The 15,764-nt window shown below is 46.6% G+C and overlaps 2 long non-coding RNA genes and 1 pseudogene across 2 annotated transcripts; 1 reads left to right on the plus strand and 2 right to left on the minus strand.

The window, feature by feature from the left end:
- Positions 1-15,764, plus strand: part of LOC144953663 (uncharacterized) — a 267,013-nt pseudogene that overhangs the window by 92,598 nt on the left and 158,651 nt on the right.
- On the minus strand, positions 3,769-4,749 carry LOC144953654 (uncharacterized). The gene is made up of 3 exons (XR_013640876.1): positions 4,698-4,749; positions 4,174-4,234; positions 3,769-3,787 (listed from the first exon to the last, which is right to left on the minus strand). It is a non-coding gene; the product is annotated as an uncharacterized LOC144953654 (long non-coding RNA).
- Positions 13,496-15,307, minus strand: LOC144953647 (uncharacterized). The gene is made up of 3 exons (XR_013640869.1): positions 15,236-15,307; positions 14,116-14,218; positions 13,496-13,553 (listed from the first exon to the last, which is right to left on the minus strand). It is a non-coding gene; the product is annotated as an uncharacterized LOC144953647 (long non-coding RNA).

Here is a 15,764-nt window from a genome sequence, read left to right on the forward strand (position 1 = left end):
GGTGGGTGCAGAGTGAGTGTGGTGGGTGCAGGGTGTGTGTGGTGGGTGCAGGGTGAGTGTGGTGGGTGCAGGGTGTGTGTGGTGGGTGCAGGGTGTGTGTGGTGGGTGCAGGGTGAGTGTGGTGGGTGGAGGGTATCACAGGGTGGGTGGATGCAGGGTGTGGGTGGTGGGTGCAGGGTGTGTGTGGTGGGTGCAGGGTGAGTGTGGTGGGTGCAGGGTGTGTGTGGTGGGTGCAGGGTGTGAGTGGTGGGTGCAGGGTATCACAGGGTGGGTGAATGCAGGGTGTGGGTGGTGGGTGCAGGGTGTGTGTGGTGGGTGCAGGGTGTGAGTGGTGGGTGCAGGGTGTGTGTGGTGGGTGCAGGGTGAGTGTGGTGGGTGCAGAGTATCACAGGGTGGGTGGATGCAGGGTGTGGGTGGTGGGTGCAGGGTGTGGGTGGTGGGTGCAGGGTGTGTGTGGTGGGTGCAGGGTGAGTGTGGTGGGTGCAGGGTTTCACAGGGTGGGTGGATGCAGGGGTGGGTGGTGGGTGCAGGGTGTGTGTTGTGGGTGCAGGGTGTGTGTGGTGGGTGCAGGGTATCACAGGGTGGGTGGATGCAGGGTGTGGGTGGTGGGTGCAGGGTGTGTGTTGTGGGTGCAGGGTGTGTGTGGTGGGTGCAGGGTATCACAGGGTGGGTGGATACAGGGTGTGGGTGGTGGGTGCAGGGTGTGTGTGGTGGGTGCAGGGTGTGGGTGGTGGGTGCAGGGTGTGTATGGTGGGTGCAGGGTGTGGGTGGTGGGTGCAGAGTGTTGGTGGGGGATGCAGGGTGTGGGTGGTGGGTTCAGGGTGAGTGTGGTGGGTGCAGGGTGTGTGTGGTGGATGCGGGTTATCACGGACTGGGTGGGTGCAGGGTGAGTGTGGTGGGTGCGGGGTGTGTGTGGTGGGTGCAGGGTGTGTGTGGTGGATGCAGGGTGTGTGTGGTGGGTGCGGGGTATCAAGGACTGGGTGGGTGCAAGGTGTGGGTGGTGGGTGGAGGGTATCACAGGGTGGGTGGATGCAGGGTGAGTGTTGTGAGTGTGGTGAGTGTGGTGAAAGTCGTCAGGGTTCACACCGATCCACCACCTCCACCACCCCTACTGTGCAGTGGACCGGCCACCACAAAGCAGCACACGTCGGAGGAGTGAGCGGATGGCTCTCCCTATGCGGGCCAGGCTCCCTTGCTTCCTCTTCTCCTGCTGTACCACCAACTCCTCCACCAGCGTCTCCTCCTGTACCACCAACTCCTCCAACAGGGTCTCCTGTACCACCAACTCCTCCAAGGTCTCCTCCTGTACCACCAACTCCTCCACCAAGGTCTCCTCCTGTACCACCAACTCCTCCACCAAGGTCTCCTCCAGTACCACCAACTCCTCCACCAGGGTCTCCTGTACCACCAACTCTTCCACCAGGGTCTCCTGTACCACCAACTCCTCCACCAGCGTCTCCTCATGTACCACCAACTCCTCCACCAGGGTCTCCTGTACCACCAACTCCTCCACCAAGGTCTCCTCCTGTACCTCCAACTCCTCCACCAGCGTCTTCTGTACCACCAACTCCTCCACCAGGGTCTCCTGTACCACCAACTCCTCCACCAGCGTCTCCTCAGGTACCACCAACTCCTCCACCAGGGTCTCCTGTACCACCAACTCCTCCACCAGGGTCTCCTCCTGTACCTCCAACTCCTCCACCAGCGTCTCCTGTACCACCAACTCCTCTACCAGGGTCTCCTCAAGTACCACCAGCTCCTCCACGAGAGTCTCCTCCTCCTCTTGCACCACCAGCTCCTCCACCATGGTCTCGTCCTCCACAACCTTCAACTTCTCTTTAGAGGCCTGGGCGAGCAAGGAGTATGGGCGCTGTGCTGGCTCCACTCTGTGAAGAGATGCGCACGACACCGTTACAACTTCCTGCTCCAGCAGAAATCAGTCCCCCCCATCCCCCCCATCGTCTATGGGTGGACTAACTGTGTGCCGCAGAAGATTAACCCAGCTAATTAACAGTGCCGCAATAATGCAGCATACCTTTGCCCACCGTGAGTCTGGTTACGAAATGGGCATTAGTCTGGCGGTGTCTCAGTGGATGAAGGGCAACTTGGGAAAGATGTTGCCGCTTCATTATCTGTCCTCACCCAGAAACCAATTATGGAAAAATAAATCCGTATATAACCGAATCTACACATTCTCTTTGGCTGGAACTCACAGCCAGAGAGGACCTGGGTTTGAGTCCCATACAGGGGCCACTTTCTCTGTGTGGGATGTGGAGTGTGTTCTACCAACCACCCTACCATGCCCGCCCCCCCCCCCCCGCCCCCCCCTGCATGGGTTTCCAGAATCAGAATCTTTATTTAAACTGGATGAAGAGGAGTCTGATGAGCTATGAAGCTCTTCTTTCACAGATGTCAAGTCACAGGGTCAGCAGGTTACAACAAAAAACAAAACAAAGTATAGAAGAGTCACAAAAAAATATAATGAAGCGTATAAATACAAATGGCATGAGTAAATAAAATCCTGTCAGTTTTTCAACACTAAATGCAAGCTTGGGCAAGGCAGCGAAACAGCAACAAAAACAGCCTCACACCACACCAAGACAACACGATTCTTCAATAAAATTGCACATTAAAATTTCACTTCCATTCCTCTAGATTTGGCAACTGAACCCTCACAAACACGCGGTGCAACCAGTGTTGGATGGACATCTTCACCAGTGTTGTAAATTGAACATCCAAATCACTCAATTGGGATCGTACAGCAGCAGTAAATTTGTTCTGTACTGCAATCACTTGGCAGGACCCTCCTGAAAAAAGTCTTGAGACTGAGTGAGGCTATTGCTGGCTAAATAAGAGTAGAAGTAGTAGCAATAAAGATAAATCAATATTAAACACCCCCGGGTACGCTGTACGGGGGGTGACCACCCCGGGCCCCGCGCTTTGGGGGGCCCTGCGCTTCGATGTCATGGTGTCAGACGTAATACTTCCGTTTAACACGTAGGCTATCGCTCCGGATTGGCTCACAAGTGATGACATCACATTTATCGCTCTATTTAAGACTGAAAGAGGAGGATTTCTTCGCTATTCGTAAGCCCACACCGTGTAACTTGCCCCAGGACCCGCACCCCCCTATAGACTGCCTTGACCACTGGACAAGCAGATGGTGGCTTACCGTCGCTCAGCAGCTCCAGAGCGCTTCACACTGCCAGGAGCAGCAGCAGCAGCGGTGGTGGTGGTGGCTTTGCTGGCCGTGGTAGTGCTGGTGGCCGCGGTCCGGAGCCAGTTATGAGCCAGCGCCTGCGCTGGCGTCATACGACAATTCGGATCCCATCTGTTGAGAGATGCACGGGGGACACACGCGGCCACGTGGTGAGAGAGGCATGGTGAGAGCTCTGATGTTCCTTCCCTTCTCCCACGAGGTCCAGGAACGCACAGCAGAAGTGGAAGCCACAGTAGCAGTGGCAGTCCTCTGATGCCCAGCAGCGGCTTGGACAGACCTCCCACTCCTCCACAGAGGGCTAACTCCACAGAGGGCCAGTGGTACCGCTTATTGGCAGGTCCACTCAGCGCCACATCTTCCTGGTGATCGGTGGAGAGCGGTCGCCGATCAATTGGAGGGGGGAATCCTCGTGGGGAGGGGAGGGGGTGGGAGTGGTGGGTGGTTCTTACCGCAAACAGGAGCTGATGAATTCGACAAACTCCGGGTCATCGCTTTTGAGCACCCTGTGAAGTGGGAAGCTCCCCGGAACCCTTTTCTTGCCTGGGCAGAACATCTTCCCCCGATGGTCTGCAGGAGCCATGCACAGCGGAAGAGATGAAGTCACCAACCACCACATCGCCCATCTACCCACTTACTGACCGATTCATCAACCCACTCATCCACCTACCCACCCATACACTCTTCCACCTACCCAATCGCTCACTCACCTATCCACCTACCCACTCACCCACCCACTCATCTACCCACCCACTCACCCATTCGCCCAATTACCCACCAACCTAATCGCCTACTCACCCACATACCCATCCACTTGCCCACACACCCATTTACCCACACACACACCCAAGTAATGTAAAATACAAAGACGCCCCCTCCAAAACAAAATAACAACAGCCTGAGGCCACTCCCTAAAACTGAATCCGGTCTGTCATTCACCCCACGCTTCAACTCACCAAAGAACTGCGTTCTGTCGGGTGCTCCATTCACCATGTACCTTGGAGGCATCCCCAGAATCTGCACATGGTTGACATGAAGACAAAGGTCACCTATATAGCTTCAGCACACTGTAGGGACAAGTGCTGTTAGATCGAGTAGCAAAATTAGCAGCGTTTGTTGAGGGCCAGCACTGTTGCACACAGAGACAGGAGTGGCGGGCCACATTGACCCAGGTACTTTACACACTCCACGATGGACTCAGTTGAGGCTGTCTCGAACTAGAGGAGGCCCAGGACCAGTTCAGACAATCGTCACTGGTGTTGCCCATGAACTGGAATCAAACTCAGTTTCTAGCACAGCAGGCTGACCGCTACACTACCGCTCCCCCACACAAACAAGACACACACGTGTACACGCAACATACGACGGCCGTTATTCACAGATCACCAAGTGGCCACCCCCCCTCCTGCCACCCCCATAGCCCACGACTCCAAGAAAAGAGAGGGGGATCACGAGCGGACAGACGCCGTGTGGGAAATACCTCTATGCAGCGCGGGAGGTGATCTTCGTGGCTGTTGGACCGGAATAATTCCCTGCCCGTCGCCAACTCAGCCACCGTGCAGCCCAGCGCCCACATATCCACTCCACATGTCAAGCTATAGCCCAGCAACAGCTCCGGAGCCAAGTATTCTAGGGTGCCACCAACATTCATAGCTGTACAAAAATCACAAGGACAACAAACATATGTGCGTGTGTACACACTGTGTCTTAAACAGCATCATCATCATCAAACACATAAACAGTCACATGTATAGACACTCAGATACTCACACACAGACACACTCAGACAGACAATTACATATAGACATTCCCACGGACGCAGAGAGACCCATGCATAAAGACAGCCATACAGACACCCACACGCAGACACTCACACACCCAGGTGAGGTCACTCACGTTGACTTTCAACGAAAAAGCTCGTGCCAAAGTCCGTGATCCTCACGGTGCCAGTCACGGTGTCTTTGACGAGAACATTTTCCTGGAGGAGGGGTAGAATGAATTCAAACTCAGAGGTTATGCCGATATCATTCAGCCAGCAGTGGATCAATCACATACCACGACACACGCTAAACAGGGGAACTAGATGAGGCATAGCGCTGTCGACAAGCGTCAGTCAAGAGCAATATTCGCTGTTTTCTGACAGCTGTCACTCGGCGGTGCCCCTTTCAAATGTGTCAGAATTAAATTTCGATTTAAAGCTTTCGTGACTGCAGGGATTCATCTTCTTGGTTCTTTCGGTAAAGTCATCACGTAGAAGGGAAGTAATACAAAAATAAAAATAAAACATAATAAAAAACATAATAAAAAAAAGGTGAAAACCAGGTCAACTGAGGACGGCTGCTTGCGTTGTGGCCGAAACGTCGTGAGAATTGTTTTATTTTTATTATTTTATTACTTCCCTTCTACGTGACTTTACCGAAAGAACCAAGAAGATGAATCCCTGCAGTCGCGAAAGCTTTAAATCGAAAAACAATACGATCATTTTATTATGTTTTATTTTTATTATGTTTTTTTATCTTTTATTAAGTTCTATTTTTATTATTTTATTACTTCCCTTCTACGTGACTTTACCGAAAGAACCAAGAAGATGTGTCAAAATTGTAGATGTGAGTAGAGGCGTGTCACGTTCAAAGCACTCTCAGGCACCATCAAAGTGAAGGGGGGTGGCTCTATTGACAACCGATTGCCGTTGCTCCAACAGGAGAGCTGCATGGAGCTCACAGCTCGATGAGTGCCCGTTAACGAGTTAGAGACAAAAAGCCACGCACAAGAGAGTGCACGGATTCCGTGACGCTTTCCACTGCACCTTTGTCTTTGGACGTTTTCAATTTGCAGATTGGAATTCGATAACGAGCAGTTGTTAGGCCAAAATGCACATTTCGCACGTTTTGAAAATTGTTATTTTTAAATCCTTTATATTAAGTTCACTTGCTTGCCTGCTTGCACGCTTGCGACCGTGCAAATCTTTCGGTCGTTGTTTAACCCACTTCCCGTGATCCAATCGAGCTGAACATTTTGCACACAGACTCGTTGCGCGTGACAATTATTTTCGTGAAAATGTTTTTCCAAAATTTTCCACTTTTTAGGAAAAAACAAATTTCATATTTAATTTAAAATACCAATGTGATAAAAATGAAACTCTTACTCAAGAAAACCAGAAATGAATAATAAAATAAAACCGATGCCACGCATATAAAGGATTTATAGTGAAAAACGTTTTTTTTTACTCCGTTTCGTGTCTCCCAGGGTTTGGGGCAACGCTGATCAACGTTGCCGGTTTTCTCTCTGGTGAGTCCCCAAGAGTGACACAACTCTACACGATAGTTTAATTCATACCAGATCACATTCACCAGAGGAACATGGCCCTGCCTCCTTCCAGTGAGATGGGCAGAGCTAACGTATCGACCCTGTGACCAACATGACCGGTTTTCTCTGTGGAACGAGTCCCCAATAAAGATACACCTCTGCAATCTTAATTTGTAGCTTTCGTGACTGCAGGAATTACTCTTTGGTTCTTCCGGTAAAGTCACGTATAAAGCTTGCGTACTTTGTCACCCGTCGTCCTACTCATTGACATGCTAATTTTTTCTCTAACCCCTCCCTCTCTCCGCCCCCACCCCCCTCTCTCTATTTAAGGCCTCGTCACAGAGACGTCCTCTCTCTGTGTGCCGATACGTGTTCTCTCTCTATGTATCTCTGTGATATCTGTCTGCTTATATGTCTGTCTATAGTTTTCTGGTTAGATTTTTGTTGCTATTTCTTTTATACCTGATGATGATTGCTTGTGTTGCAATCGAAACGTCGTCGTATGCTATTATTTAATTTATTATTTTATCTTTATACGTGACTTTACCGAAAGAACCAAAGAGTGATACACCTCTGCACCAAAGTGAAAGCTGAACGCTGTGTCCACTCACTGGCTTGATGTCCGCGTGGACGATTTTCCTGGAATGTATGTGGCGCAAGAACTTGAGGATGCCCCTGGTGTAGGTTTTCACCATCGCCATGTCCAACCGTCGGAGCCCCGCATTTCTAATCACTTCATGAAGGCTCTCCCTGTGAGAGAGGCAGAAGCAGCAACAAAAACACGGCATCAGTACCATCCCCTACAATGCTGCACTGATTCTGATAACGATAATCATGATAATTGGTTTTTTACCCTTCTATCTGGCAACAAAACTGACAACTTTTTACAAGGAGTCATGGTTGCATAGACCGCAATACCTGCAGTCATAATACAAACAAAAGTTACGTCTTTGGCTGCAGTCATAATACAAACAAAAGTTATGTCTTTTGTTTGTATTATGACTGCAGGTATTGCTGTCTATGCAAACATGACTCCTTGTAAAAAGGTGTCAGTTTTATTGCCAGATAGAAGGGTAAAAAACCAATTATCATATTTTTACTGGCAAATGAGGTTCCCATGGTGTAAACGATAATCATGTTCATATTGTACGTTCACGTGCACATTTATGACCAATATTAAGAGTTATAGTTCCGTGTGGGTTGAGGTCGTCAATTTACCCATAAACCAAATCAGTTGGCATATCTGCCCACTTGACAACTTGATTTCATTGGCTTTGTTGCCGGGTGGTAGAGGGTTATCCATTGGGAGAAGATAAAAACTCCACACAGAACAGAAGCTCGGGATTTTCGCCGAGAGGCACGAGCATCACCACTGCCATGCAGCCACCCTGCTGATTGAGTGGAGGCGTGGGTTGGTGAAAGTGGCAGGGCTAATGGAGAAAAGACAAGTGGCCTCCAATGCACCCGTGGCACATGGCAGCTCCACAGGATTACAATGCATGGGTGGCGTGGGCATCTCAACATTAACAGCTTACTCTTTGGTTCTTTCGGTAAAGTCACGTATAAAGATAAAATAATAAATTAAATAATAGCATACGACGTTTCGATTGCAACACAAGCAATCATCATCAGGTATAAATGAAATGAAATAGCAACAAAAATCTAACCAGAAAACTATAGACAGACATATAAGCAGACAGATATCACCAAGATACATATGTCTGTCTATAGTTTTCTGGTTAGATTTTTGTTGCTATTTCATTTATACCTGATGATGATTGCTTGTGTTGCAATCGAAACGTCGTATGCTATTATTTAATTTATTATTTTATCTTTATACGTGACTTTACCGAAAGAACCAAAGAGTAATTCCTGCAGTCACGAAAGCTCCACAATTAAGAATTAACAGCTTGCCGCGGTGGCGAGATGACATCTCCCCCGCCTGGTATGGAGGAGGTCCTAGGTTTGATCCCGACCGTGATGCCTGTAGATTTGGAGATTGCATGTTCTTCCCGTGGGCATGTGAATTTTTCTGTGGGTCCACTGGTTTTCCCCTCCACATTTATAATCAAAATGCTACTTTTAGATTTAAAGCTTTCGTGACTGCAGGGATTCATCGTCTTGGTTCTTTCGGTAAAGTCACGTAGAAGGGAAGTAATAAAATAATAAAAATAAAACATAATAAAATAATTCTCACGACGTTTCGGCCACAACGCAAGTAGCCGTCCTCAGGTGAAGAACAGGTCTGTCGGGAAGACAGAAGAACAGGTCTGTCGGGAAGACAGACTCTGTCTCCCCGACAGACCTGTTCTTCACCTGAGGATGGCTACTTGCGTTGTGGCCGAAACGTCGTGAAAATTATTTTATAATGTTTTATTTTTATTATTTTATTATTTCCATTCTACGTGACTTATCCGAAAGAACCAAGAAGAAAAATGCTACTTTGTTAAGCTTTTATTTGTGGTCTGGTCGCTTCTAAAAAATAACTAAAGTTTGTTAAGTTAGTTGACCACGCTATTGGCGGAGGGGGGGGGCATGAGCTACATACTTCAACAGCTCCATGACGATACAGTAGTGTCCTCTGAAATGAAATCTGTTCAGGACTTCGATGACGTTGAAATCTTCATCACTGCCCTCGCCCTGAAGTTCCAGAGCTATCTGGAGCTCCATCTTCTGGTATGTTTCCTGCTTGGAGCTGCACAGAGGAAGTCCACAAATGAAGAGCCTACATTTGCTTTAGGGATATCCAGTGCCAAATTCTACTCAGAATAAAATAATTCAATATGAATTCACCAGGTCTAACAGCACCAGGAGTTCCAGTAGCACACTTGATTATCATTGGTGAGGAGCTCCCACAGCGGGAGCAGGAGCCGGCGTAGGGCACCCAATAAGATTTGAAAGTTAAGAACCATTCAAATCGGATTGGTCATTTGAGAAATCTAAATGCAAACGCATGTTAACGCAACGCATTAATTCTAGATTTGAAGCTTTCGTAACTGCAAGGATTCATATTCTTAGGTTTTTTCGGTAAAGTCATGTAGGTAAAAAAATTAAATTAATAAAAGTAAAATAAAAATAAAAATAAATCACGACGTTTCGGAGGCAACACAAGCCTCCGTCTTCAGGTGGAACCGTCACAGCCACGACAGCTGTATCAAGTAAATGAGAGATTACAAGAGCTACCACTCCGTATATATAATGGTTGAAGAGGGGAAGGGCCAAGTACGGCACACTTTTTATTAATATGGTAAGGTGAGGCTTAAGACTAAGAATAGACGTGACTTTACCGAAAAAACCTAAGAACATGAACACAACGCATTTTCACTTCAATGTGCCTCTTCCATTCGGGAACACTTTTCGCATAACGCGGAATGTACCCGTAATAACACGAACGCGCCCATTGCAACACGGAACGCTTCTCGTTATAACGTAGAACACGCCTGTTAAAGCACGGAACACGCCCGTTATAACACGATCTGTGAGTAGTCGACAACAAACTACTTTCTTGAGCTGCAATGATACATTACTCGCAATGATAAAGTAACGTGACGGCATACCCTCAGTTATTGGTCTCGTCATCTCAAGGTGTATGAGTGCATTGTATCTCGCCAAACATTATTATTACATTATTTATGGGAAAATTATTTTCGCTCAATATCTTTTTGCTGAACGCGGAACTTTTCAGGAATGTATCTACAGCATTAAATGAGGAATTACCGTAATGTGCAGGTAATCTTTCAGCAATGGGATGTTTGCCCCAATATTAGTTTACACTGTGTGTGTGTATTTTAAGCTTTAGAGAGGAAAAATCTGAGAACCCAGAAGGAACTGATGCAGAACAGGGGTAGAACATGCAAACTCCATACAGGAGGGCACCCGAATCAGGAGTCGAACCCAGGCCCCCCTTCTCACTTTGATGCACGAGTGTCATCACTGCCAATTTTGGAGCTTTCGTGACTGCAGGAATTATTCTTTGGTTCTTTCGGTTAAGTCACGTATAAAGATAAAATAATAAAAATAATACATTACATTTCGATATTTTACTAGGTTATTTAATTTTAGTGTGTCTTTCTCCTAATTTTCAAGCTTGCGTACCGTACCACGTCGTCGTCCACTCATTGACATGCTAATTTTTTCTCTGCCCCCTCCGTCTCTCCGCCCCCGCCCCCTCTCTATATTTAAGGCCTCGTCACAGAAACGACCTCTCTCTTTCTGCCGATACGTGTTCTCTCTCTGTGTGTCTTTGTGATGTCGGTCTGCTTGTGTGTCTGTCTATAGTTTTCTAGTTAGATTTTTGTTGCTATTTCTTTTATACCTGATGACGATTGCTTGGGTTGCAATCGAAACGTCGTAGTATGCTATTATTTAATTTATTATTTTATCTTCATACGTGACTTTACCAAAAGAACCAAAGAATAATGTCACCGCTGCATCGCACGGCTGCCCGTGGCAACGGACTTAACAACAACATCGGCCTCGTGACGGCGCGGCTCTGAAGTCTTACCTCGATGGTGACACCAGGATCTTGATGGCCACCAGGATGTTCCTTTTGTGATCAAGGCACTGGATCACCTGGCCTTGACCTCCTTCTCCAATCTTCTTCAGCACCTCATAGCGATAGCGGAGGTGCTCATGCCGGAACTGCACAAAAGGTACAATCATTTAAAGTGAATATAATTAAAATCACAAAGTTTAAGAAGTGAGAATGTATATTCTTTGGGATATGCAAATTCCTTTGTCAAGGCGATCTTCCCCCTCCAACCCAGCTTAAATATACGCTGCCAAGCGTGGTGGTGTTCATTCAGACGCTGTCTCCCCGACAGACCTGTTCTTCACCTGAGGACGGCTGCTTGCGTTGTGGCCGAAACGTCGTGAGAATTATTTTATTATGTTTTATTTTTATTATTTTATTATTTCCTTTCTACACGTACATAGATTGAAAGAAAATAACAAAAAACTAAAAACAATCAAAGGGTTTCCGGGTGAAAATGATCATGTTAATGACAGATTAGTATTCTTTGCTTCTTTCGGTAAAGTCACGTATAAAGATAAAATAATAAATTAAATAATAGCATACTACGACGTTTCGATTGCAACACAAGCAATCATCATCAGGTATAAAAGAAATAGCAACAAAAATCTAACCAGAAAACTATAGACAGACATATAAGCAGACAGACATCACACAGACACACAGAGAGAGAGAACACGTATCGGCACAAAGAGAGAGGGATCGTCTCTGTGACGAGGCCTTAAATATAGAGAGGGGGCGGGGGCCGAGAGAGGGAGGGGGCAGAGAAAAAATTTGCATGTCAATGAGTGGACGACGACGTGGTACGGTATTGCATAGCCGCAACCGAGGGGTCGGCACGCAAAGTGGCTGTGTTAGTGTGAAAGCGCATGTTTGAAATGGGCATAAAGCACGACTATCATCAGAAGGTGGTAGGATGGGAAGATCATAGCCAGTTATGACTTAAACTGGTTGATAACGTCCTTCCAATGATTACTCAGTTTGTACCCATCTTCTCGGTTTAAATTGTGTCTGTGTCGATAAAAATGGATGGCTTCATGAATGAATCTTTGTTGATAGACAAGTGGGTTTGCAAAGTACCTTCGTCTTAGAGAAATAAATTTCGTGTGAGCCCACCGCATTAAAACAATGATCAGCCACGGCTGAGGTATTGGTCCTACCGTGTTTCAGATCCTACCTAGTTTCGGATTTGACTTATGTTCACGAACATAAGGCAGATCTGAAACTGTCGGGTTGGCTGCCCACCACTTGCATTAATATTGGCTACTGACATTTGGGCTATGCCCATTTCAAACCCTAATAAACAGTTTGCCTTTGGAAGCTAACCCCCCTTTTCCTGAAGACGACCGATTTTGTTGCGATTGAAACGTTGTATTTCGATTTAAAGCTTTCGTGACTGCAGGTATTCATCTTTTTGGTTCTTTCGGTAAAGTTACGTAGAATGGAAACAATAAAAATAATAAAATAAAACATAAAAAAATTATTCTCACGTTTCGGCAACAACACAAGACGGCTGATTGCGTTGTAGCCGAAACGTCTTGAGAATTATTTTATTATGTTTTATTTTATTATTTTTATTGTTTACATTCTACGTGACTTTACCGAAAGAACCAATAAGATGAAACGTTGTAGTTTTAGTTTTTGTTATTTTATTTGAACCTATCTACTTGACTTTACCGAAAGACCCAAAAAATATTAATTCTTGCAGTCACGAAAGCTTTAAGTCAAGATTTAAGTGAGAATGTAATTTTCTAATATATTTTCTGTAATGATTACGTTTTTTTAATCCTTTATATTAAGTTCACTTGCTTGCTTGCTTGCGCGCTTACGACCATGCAAATCTTTCGGTCGTATTTTAACCCACTTGCCGTGATCCAATCGAGCTGACATGTTGCACACAGACTCGTTGTGCGTGACAATTTATTTTCGTGAAATTTTTTTTCCAAAATTTTCCACTTTTTAGGGAATTTTTTTTTTCATATTTAATTTAAAATACCAATGTGATAAAAATGAAACTCTTACTCAAGAAAAACAGAAATGAATAATAAAATAAAACCGATGCCATGCATATAAAGGATTTATAGTGAAAAATCTTTGTTTTTAAATCCTTTATTTAAATCTGTCATTGTGGAATGTTCTGATGTCTGCTGGCTGAGTCACCCTTCAAAATAGAGCTTCTTAGCTCAATGGGATTTACTCGCGATAAAAAAAAAAATCCTGATTCTGAAGTGCATTGGTGTGTGTGATAGCCTTGGTTGGTACTTCAGGTGCAATGACAAGAAGCCACAAACCCCGCTACCGATGGGCCCTGTGACCGCCCCCACAGCCGGTGTTTTGTTGCGAGCCTCACCAGAATGTAATTTCGTTCTTGGTCGTCGTATCCATCATTGTTGTATCCCTCAGATTTGTTGTAGAGTGCAAAGTACCACACTTCCTGCATGGCTGCGAGTTCTAGCTTCTCACGGTGGGTCAAGTGAGGGCCAAAGAGAGCCATGATTTCTGCAGACATGAGAATATCGACAACATCTGTGTGATCCCAAAGTTGAGCAATTTGTAGGAAAATATTACAGGATTGGGATGTTTTGGCCAATACCAGTTATGTCTGTATGTATGTTGAACTTCTTTTGCACCGTACGTAGGCAATGGTGCCAAATGGATACGCGGGGGAAGGAAAATTATTCTAAACATGAAAAGTTCTAAAGAAAGTAGTTTTCAATCTAGATGATTTAAAAGTGTATAGCTCCAGTGGCTTCCTAATATCGGAAGTGCATCTGAAAGCGTGTGATGTGCTGAGGCCAGAGCACAGATAATCATCCCCATGCAACATGGCCACCATGATGCAGTCCCCCATGCAACATGGCTACCATTAAGTCCCGCATGCAACACTGCCAACATGAAGTCCCTCACACAACGTGGCCACCTGGATATCACCCATGCATCATGGCCGCTATGAAATCTCCAATGCATCACGGCCACTGTGACATGCACCATGTAACATGGCCATTGTGATGTTCCACCATTCACCATGGCCCTCTGTGACGTCCCTCATTACTGTCCTTACCTTGCGGTGATTTGCTGCAGATGGAGGCGGTGCCCTCTGAGGACAGCGCACTCCACGTGGTGCAAGATTCGCCCTTACTCCTCGCCTCTCCAGCTCGGCTCATCTACACACACACAAAGACAAAGGTCCACCACGTAAACTTCAGCAAGATGTTGGGGAAAGGGCAGGAGGCGAGCACTGAGCCAGGATCTCTGAGATCCTGGGCTCCACAATCAGGAGGGTCCTGCCAAGATGTTGTGTCAGTTCTCAGCGTTGGGATATTTGGTCAATATCTGATGTCACACTTGGATTTACAATGAGACACGTGTGGAATTAGAGGACACACACAGGTTAATGGCATCCTTCAAACTGTTAAGAGAAGAGGGGCTGGGCCAGGACATGCCACGGCCAGGAGGAACAACGATGGCCGATGGTCAAGAAGAATAACGGAGCTGCAGCCAAGTATCGGAGCACGTTTGACGTTTGAGAGGACAGCTTCCAGAAAGATGGTGCGACAAAATCGGTGCTTGGTGGATTATGCCATCGCAGGATCGTGAGGGGTAGCAGGAACTCAGGGAAGGAGGCCTTCATCCAGTAGTGGATAGATAAAAGTACTGTAGATTCTATGGGAACCTCATTTACCAGTAAAAATATGATAATTGGTTTTTTACCCTTCTATCTGGCAACAAAACTGACACCTTTTTACAAGGAGTCATGTTTGCATAGACCACAATACCTGCAGTCATAATACAAACAAAAAAACATAACTCTGATAATGTGCACTGTCCTTGAAGTTGATTGGTCCACAATAAACTTCACATTATCAGAGTTATGTCTTTTGTTTGTATTATGACTGCAGGTATTGCGGTCTATGCAAACATGACTCCTTGTAAAAAGGTGTCAGTTTTGTTGCCAGATAGAAGGGTAAAAAACCAATTATCAGTACTGTAGATTATTCACATGTAGACAGGCAGGTACACAGACAGGATCTCAGGGGAGATACTCTGATAGATGCACACACACTCAGGCAGGCAAGTAGATGCACACTCAGGTATATGGATAGGCAACAGGTAGCCACACGCAGAGTGGAGAGCACACGTCCATCAATACTTCACCACACGAGTCGAAGAGCCACACGTACCTCCATGGCAGCAACTTGCAGAGCAGGGTGCACAGAACTCACAGCGTCTCTCGTACAGTCCGGGTCTCTGCGTGCGGGGCAGGAGACGAAGGCGATGATCACAAAGAGTCGAGGGGGCGTGAGTGCTCCCAGATCTCAACATGAGTCAAGTCACAATGCGGGCTTACATCCTCACCATGAGCCCACATCATCAACACAGACTCACATCATCACCACTCACTCACAACACGAAATACAAAAACAACAACAACCGACATTCGCCACTAAGTAGGGGTGATGACACCACGGCGCATGTGCCGGGCCAGGTGCACTTTTAGTCCACGTGAAGTGTCGAAGGCTGACAAGACGTCACGGGATAGACCCAGGTTCCAAAGGTTGGCTGAGATGACTGGTAGATACACCAGCTGTATCCCCAACTGTGCCAACTTGTTGAATTTTATCCGCTACTCGTTGTGAGCGTCACTCCTCTGTCCTCAGTTGTTGTTGGAAGGCGACTGCCTCCTACTGCCCGGTAGGATCCTTCACGAGC

The sequence above is a fragment of the Lampetra fluviatilis genome, chromosome 80, assembly GCF_964198595.1.
Source record: "Lampetra fluviatilis chromosome 80, kcLamFluv1.1, whole genome shotgun sequence".
NCBI classification, from domain to species: domain Eukaryota; kingdom Metazoa; phylum Chordata; class Hyperoartia; order Petromyzontiformes; family Petromyzontidae; genus Lampetra; species Lampetra fluviatilis.